The 7,730-nt window shown below is 46.0% G+C and overlaps 1 long non-coding RNA gene across 1 annotated transcript; it reads left to right on the top strand.

The window, feature by feature from the left end:
* The first annotated feature begins 5,971 nt into the window (after positions 1–5,971).
* On the top strand, positions 5,972–7,730 carry LOC125942066 (uncharacterized). The gene is made up of 2 exons (XR_007464764.1): positions 5,972–6,318; positions 7,310–7,730. It is a non-coding gene; the product is annotated as an uncharacterized LOC125942066 (long non-coding RNA).

A 7,730-nucleotide genomic window follows, 5' to 3' on the forward strand; every position in this document is an offset into this window, starting at 1 on the left:
CAGCAGCACAATGATCTTTTAACGATGAGATTATAGTCTGTATTTCGGGCTGATCAGTGGCCACCAAGAACATAGTAGAAGAGCACCGATGTGATATATGTTCCGTGCAAGTGAACGGTTTATCAAGTTGTGAGGATGAACCAACATCTATAAAGTGTGAATTGAATGTATTCGCAGTTTGAACATCCGATAGTCCGCTACCTTGAAATGCAATCTTTTTTGCTGTAGTGATTTTGTTCATTACCTCATTGGCCATCCTCCACATCATATTTGAATTTCCCGTGACAGCCGCAAACTTGTTCATGTAATGTTCTTGCTTGGCGCATTTGATATCAGAATTCAACTTATTTCGTTCGGATTTGAACGCCCGGAAATCACCTGCACTTCGGTTTAAAAAAAAACAAAACTTAAGTCTATTACGTAAGTTAATTCGGTTATAAAGATCACGCGATATCAAGGTTTCCTTGCTTTGTGTTTTTTGTATTCCACAGGCGGGAAGCATCTCTCATATAACTGCGCTGAAAGTGGATATAAAAGTCTCATAAGCTGTGTTTGCGTCAGCATTTGCAGTAACTCCATCCCACCGATTACCAGAAATAATTCCACAATTTTTTTTTTACATTTTGGTCTTAGTATACTCTTATTATGAAGTTTACAGGAGTCGCTTTGGAAGGCTGTCTGTTGGGCAATAAACAATATATCGGTAAGTGATCACTCAAACCACACATAAGGACCTCTGCTCTGGTATGTTCAGAAGAAAAACTCGTCACACAGAGGTCAAGCGTTGTCTGGGTTGTGGGAGTAATGCGTGTAGGCACGTCAATGACATTTGAACAACCATATGATTCAAAAATTTCCTGAAAACGCACAAATTCTAGATTGCCAGGACAGGCATCTATATTAAAATCCCCTATTAAGATTGTTTCAAGTTTGAGTTCGATACATAGTTCGAATATTTTTTCTGTAAATTCCAGAAACACATTCACCGATCCTGAAGGGGGGCAGTACACAAGTGCAATCAGGGTATCCATGCATTGTAAACCAATGCATTCGTAACATTCATTGACATCCTTAAGATCAGGGAATATACTATGCGATAAACCAGAGTGAACATAAAGAGCAATTCCACCACCACGTTTCTTTGTTCGGCAAATAGAGGTGCACTCATATCCAGGAATAGTAACACATTCGTCCTCCGATGTGAACCAGGTTTCGCTAAAACAAAATAAGTCAAAGCAGTGTTTAAGTTCACATAAATACATATTCATCAAACTTCTTTCTTAGGCTCCGTGCATTTAGATGAAGAATGGAAACAGGACACTGGTATTTTAAGGCTGCAACATCACGGGAAAATTGGAATTGTAGGGGCGCCATCGTGGTTTAGTTGACAGAATGCACGTTTTGCTATCACATATGTCGCTATCACTTCGAAGCTGCCAGATTGGCGAGATCGCCCACTTCACGTATGACTACAGCACGGTCACCGCTCTTTCTTCGCACTAGAACTTTGCCATTTGATTGCCATAGATATGCATAACTTGAGGTCTGGGCCCACTCTTTTGCCTTTGATGAAATAGCGCGTGATAGGCGCGTCATGTTTTCACACAAAAACATGTGTCCTTGTTCCCTCAGGTGTTTCTTATTTGCGAGCCACGAATCGCGAAGTTCTTGCCGAGCAAAGCGGATAACTCATTTTTTCTTGCGCTAAGTGCAGTAGGACGCCACAGGGATGAAACGGACACTGGATATGAAGCGGACACGAAGTGACACACGGGAGCGCAAACTACCAACTTGTTTATTGGCAGGTCATTATACAGCATTTAAAGCACACAGCGCCGTATTGCGCCTGTGTGAACTATGATTACAGCAGAAACACTCAGATCACGTACTCACGTGTCTGGTTGTTATGATTCTATCGGTGCATTCTGTGTGTGTATGCATTCTTTGCGTAGGTGATTTCGGCTTTTGTTAGCATGATTGAAGGCGTGCTCACGCAGTTGTCTTTTTGTTCTATTTCTAAAGCCTCTCGTATTTCCCTACTTATTTTGTCTTTTTCTTTAGCGACGACTGTCGTCTTGTGAAAGTAAGCTGTGCATTTGCACGTTCTACAATGCATGGAGAGATTGCTGGATGCGGCTACTTGTTCGCATGCGTATCGATGTCGAGATGTCGAGATGTCCTACTGTACAGGTGGCCACAAAACTTGGAACTCCGGACCGGTGGCCGCTCGTCGGCGAAGCACACCCGCGGAAAAATACAGCCACGGTCTGCGCGTGCGCGGCATCCCTAGCCAGCAAGCCTCGCTCCCTAGTGCATCTAGATAAGCGTTTCCTTGCGTCCAAAAACTTGCGGTTTGTCCCTCTTAGCGCTGCGACAACATATCTGGGAGGAGGGGGAGGGGGGGATCGAGACCTGTAGGCTACAGCGTGCTCGCGCACTATGCAGCGTAATCTCTTAACGCACGCGTAATCCTTGTGGCGTATTCTCGTCGGAATCTGCATTCATTCTAAGAGATAGTCATGCTTTCTGGATAGCTTGGGTGGATGGAATTCATGAGCGTTTATAACTGAGTGGTGACCAGTGAGTTCGCCATGCTCTACTTTTAATTACACCTAATGTCTTGCTTATCCGAGCTAATTATTTCGCCTAAAATTAAAATTAAATTATGGGGTTTTACGTGCCAAAACCAGTTCTGATTATGAGGCACGCCGTTGTGGGAGACTCCGGAAATTTGGACCTCCTGGGGTTCTGTAACGTGCACCTAAATCTACGTACACGGGTGTTTTCGCATTTCGCCCCCATCGAAATGCGGCCGCCGTGGCCGGGATTCGAGCCCGCGACCTCGTGCTCAGCAGCCCAACACCATAGCCACTGAGCAACCACGGCGGGTCTAAAGAAAATATGAATTCATAGCTTATCGTTGACGTGGGCGAGCGCCACGGCTCGACTATAGTAGCACTGGAGCGCACTTATCACCCTGATTGTCGTGTTGCGCGATGTTCTTTAGTCCTTGTTCAATTATATTCCGAGACGCATTGACTACTTGGGAATCAGATCAGAACTTTGACTGCAACAAGACGGCTCCTTGAACAAGGATGACTGTGAGCAGTAATAAAAGTTTCTAAAATGACATCAGACGGCGTATTCCAACACGCCAATTTCATGCACAGGAATTAATTTTATGCATGCGGCACTATAATAAAGGTCTTTGATGATACTTATAATGATTCGTCATTATTCTTGGTTACTTAGTAATTCACTTTATCACGCTTTAATACAGGTGTCGTATGATGTCCGTGTATTGGTCTTGTTAATTACCCTAATTACTTTTAATTAGTCATTGGCACACTTGAATTACTCTTAATTACTTCTAGCTATTGGGTGCTTAATTCAATGTTACATGCTTTATTGAACGGTGGAGGTGTAGTACGTCGCTTTCTGATTTTTGCTACCGCAAGTGTTGTCGACGATGGACACATTCCGCGACTAATGAGCCCGTTAAGCCTTTCGCTTTAAAAGGCGCCGGTGCCCATTCACGCGCACGCACGAGCGCTTATTCTCCATCGCGTGCACACGCGCGAACGCAGCGTTTTAGAGAGCGCACCCGCACCTGTGATAACGCTAAAAGGCACCCAACGCTATTTTTTGGAGCAAGGCAACGCCTATTTAGATGCACTAGGGAGCGAGGCGAGCTTGCTAGGGAGAACGCGCATGCGCAGAGCCAGGCATTACTTCACCGGCGCGCTCCGCCGACGAGCGGCCACCGGTCCGGCGTTCCGAGTTATTTTGTGGGCACCTGTACCTACCGAAAGAAAAAATGAATGCACACCAACTAGCCCAATTCATAGCTCTTCTAAAGCGGACAATGATTGCCCGAGTTTTACCTGGTTTAGCCGGAAGTCTATGTATTGCAGAGACATCATCCTTGCTCAAGAGCGGAAGGTTAATTTGTGTCGCAAGTCCGTTCACCTTCATCATTAGGTCTTCATTGTCGCTTTCGGGAACACCATGTATACTTCAATATATAACCTACGGCTACGGTATTCAAGGTTGTCCACATCGAATTTCATTTGTACCAATTCACTGCTCGAATCAGCCCGTTCAAGTTTGTCGACTTTGTTCGATAGTTGCGAGGTAACATTTTCCTGAGACTGCAGCCTCATCTGAAATTCGTCAAATGTATCAGAAAGATGTTGAACAGACGTCTCCAGTTCTACAAGTTTTGTTGGCAGAACCAAAAGAGCATCTGGTTTCATTTCAATGGCCACACGTTTAGCCGCTATGTCCCCATGTGGCGCCTGTCGAATGGTTGCAGCGTCCGTCCCCTGCCCCACCCCCGACATGTTTCACATTTCCATGACTTCTTAGAGCCATCACGCTTCCCAGCAAAAGATTCCTCAGCTATACCGGAACACGAACCAAAGTGGAACTTGAACTTACATTCACAGCAAGTCATATAAAGGCCATTATCGCAAGTTGGAATACGCTAGCGCAAGACAGGGGTAATTGAAGATCGCAGGGAGAGGCCTTCGTTCTGCAGTGGATATAAATATAGAGTGATGATGACGATGATGATGATGATGAGATCGGCACACACAACACAGCGACATTTTAACAGGCACCAAGGACACTCGCAGCGCACAGGCGGCTTTGGCAGCAACTGCAGGTACTATCGGCCAGAAAAGTGAACAGACCAGGGCTCTATTCTGGACACGCATGGCGGCTGCACGGCCGCCATTATCCGCCATCTTGGCTGTCTCATTGGCTGTCCAGAGGTCACGTGTTTTGAAATTTGTGCCGAGAAAGGGAAGTTTTGCAAAATGCAATTTTGCGTTTTCGTCAGAATGACGAAACGTGACGTGAAGCTGTAAGTTTTATCGACTAATACTCTTTTGTGGTCCTTGGCACCTATATTGCGACTTTAGCGCTTTAAAAAGAAACTGGACGGCAGCGTGCAGAAGCTCGTGCAATGCATCTGCAATTTCGCGAATAAGTGGTGGCGTTCCAAGATAGCCGGCATGTCAGCTTGTTCATTGGCTGAAGGAATATCCCGTGAGGAGCGTCACAGGAAGGGCCGTTTCGTAAACGTCAATTTGACGTTGCGTGACGTTGCGCTGGGCCGCCATTGCAGAGATTTTCCGCCATAATTTGTGGTGCGACGAGCCGCGCGAATTATGGTAATGAGCGGCCATATGCAATGACAGTGGAGAGGCATGCTTATCGCCGCATTTTCCCTGTCATTTGAGGCCATCAAAATCTTTTGTTCACAACGCGTGTTCATAGCATTTGCATCGCTCTCGGGTGGTGTTGCCATTTGTGTTTTGCACCACCATTTTTATTAAAAACACGTTTATTTGAAATAATATTGGTTGAAACTAGAAACTTTCTGCGACATTTCGCACTTTTCACTATTGCGTTTGTATTGTAATCAATATTAATGACTTTTTGCGCCATCAAAGGCTATGACAACGGTGACTTTTTAATTTACAAAAAGAAATGTACGCAAGACGGCGCCTTGAAGTTTCCTCTCGCGGTGCGAGTAGGCAGCGAAGTGCACAAGAGATGGCAGTGCCGGCGTTTGCGTCGCTCAAGCGGTTACCTGTGGCGCGCGCAACGCTATCGATGATATTCGGCCGCTTCTCAGCCAGACGAGTCGGGCTGTGTCACTTGCGGATCACGAGATAGCGAGAACGCGGCCTAGAGTGCGCGCTGATCATTACTGGCAGGTCGCGTATGTTGTCTCAAGGTAGAAAGCAAGCACATGGGCGCCAATATACAATGACTCATTCCGTTTCCCGAGGACACGCATCCTAGCTAATGAAGCAGACGACAGCCTGCGCGCATGCAGACGACGGAAGCGAGAAACGATTTTGATTGAATAAACGTACGCTTTGAGCTAGCTGCTTTATTTTTACTGGGGAGGAAAACTGTTTTGCTTTATCAACCACGCTATGTTCAATGCCCACATTACAGTTTCTTAGGCGAAACGTCAAATTTGCGTCACGTTACGAAAGAAAATCGGGGCTATCGGCGCCATTTTGTAAGCGTCGCGCGTACGTCACGCTTCGAAGAAAATGGCGGAATGTCCAGAATAGCGGCTCATGACTTGCACATCATAACTGGAATTCTCCGCTCTTTCTGCGCATGCGCGAGGAGTAGTGGGTGCGAGAGAGAAATGTGGGGACTTTCGGTCCCTGAAATTTCTCTTCGTCTAGGTACTACGGGGACGAAAGTTGTTAGCGCCGTTCGTCCCTAGCCGAGCTGGCAGCACAGAATCGACAGAATGCGTGCCGGCAAGGCGAAGAAGCCGTGTCCGAGGTGAGTTTGTTGCGACGGTAGTATATTCAATTTTTATAGTCGCAGGGGGATAGGTTTGGAAGTGAGGTGTCTTCTCGGATGACTTTAGTGGCAAAGCATTTTGCATTGTTCATTAGTGTCGTTTGAGCAAGGTCAACATGCCGCACACTTCAGGAGATTCGCGGGAACGGAAACTGTTTATGAATTTAACGGTTTGTATGTGAAAATAAGAAAACTCAACGTCGCTATGCACTTTAATTGTCATAGACCATTGTGACGTACAGAGCTGTACAGCAACACTGACAAAGCATTATGCTGCGCCGATGTTTACGAAAAGGCTTCGATGGATTGAAACACACATCGTATAAAGTAAGAAAAGTGAACGTCGTCATGCAATATTTCATAGCCGTACATAGACCATTGTGAACTCTGTACAGAAACACTCGTCAACCACGTGGTACAGATTCGTAGTTGTTCTGAGGATCTTGTATATAATTAAGGAACGCGTATTGTACCCAATTCCCGGGCCGTTACGATCATTGTATCCGGCCCGGCGTGCTAGGTGGGCGAAACAAGTGCTCAAATCACCACAACCACGTCCGAAATATCTCTGAAGGCCTGCCAGCCCAATCATTAGGCGTCTCTGTGTTTGTACTGTGACAAGAGAGGTGACGGCGAGCGCCGCGAGTATCGCACTATATCCCGTGACAATGGCCCCTTTACACTCGGCATGCTTCACCGCAGTACATTGCGTATGCTTGACCGCGTAGCACCCATGCATTGCGGCGAAGCTGATAGTAGGGAACCGGGCATTATGCAGCGCTCGAGCCTAGCTTCTTGTCAGTGACTGCGGATAGAAAACACATACACGTTCAAGAGCTTTTCGTCGATCTTTACACCTCTTTATTGAAGTAAAGGATAGCGTACGCCTGTGTCCGTGAGTTAAAAGATCGATAAAGACTCTGGGCACTTACTTGCAGTGTGTGAAAAATAGAGAACTTTATTTATGCAGGTGTCCATGCTCCTGCAGTCCTGTGGTGACCCTGTGGAGCTGGATCCGGTCTCGTGGAAACACAGCCGGCTCATCAGTCACAAAGTAGGAGCTGAAGAGAACAGTCTAATGCTGATATTACACCTGACTGTATAGTGCTTAACTTGTGGTTAGCAGTGACAAAGGCATTGCACTAAAGATTGAGAGTATGTCTTAATACGCAGCGCTTATCTGGCGAATAGGAGAGCAGAAGGTGAGAACAATGTTTTGAGATGAGGTATGCTTCATCTGTGTAGTGAAATCGTGTTTATTATTTGTGTAACGTCAGTGCACTCACTTGCTTAAGTATAACGTTTACTGCAGCTTACAGCTTCTGTCGATGCAGGTGCTTCTCTACTGGAAACAACCTTTCACTTACCAAATAAAGTTGCCATTTTGTAGT

This window comes from Dermacentor silvarum, unplaced genomic scaffold, assembly GCF_013339745.2.
Source record: "Dermacentor silvarum isolate Dsil-2018 unplaced genomic scaffold, BIME_Dsil_1.4 Seq995, whole genome shotgun sequence".
Classification (NCBI taxonomy): Eukaryota; Metazoa; Arthropoda; class Arachnida; order Ixodida; family Ixodidae; genus Dermacentor; species Dermacentor silvarum.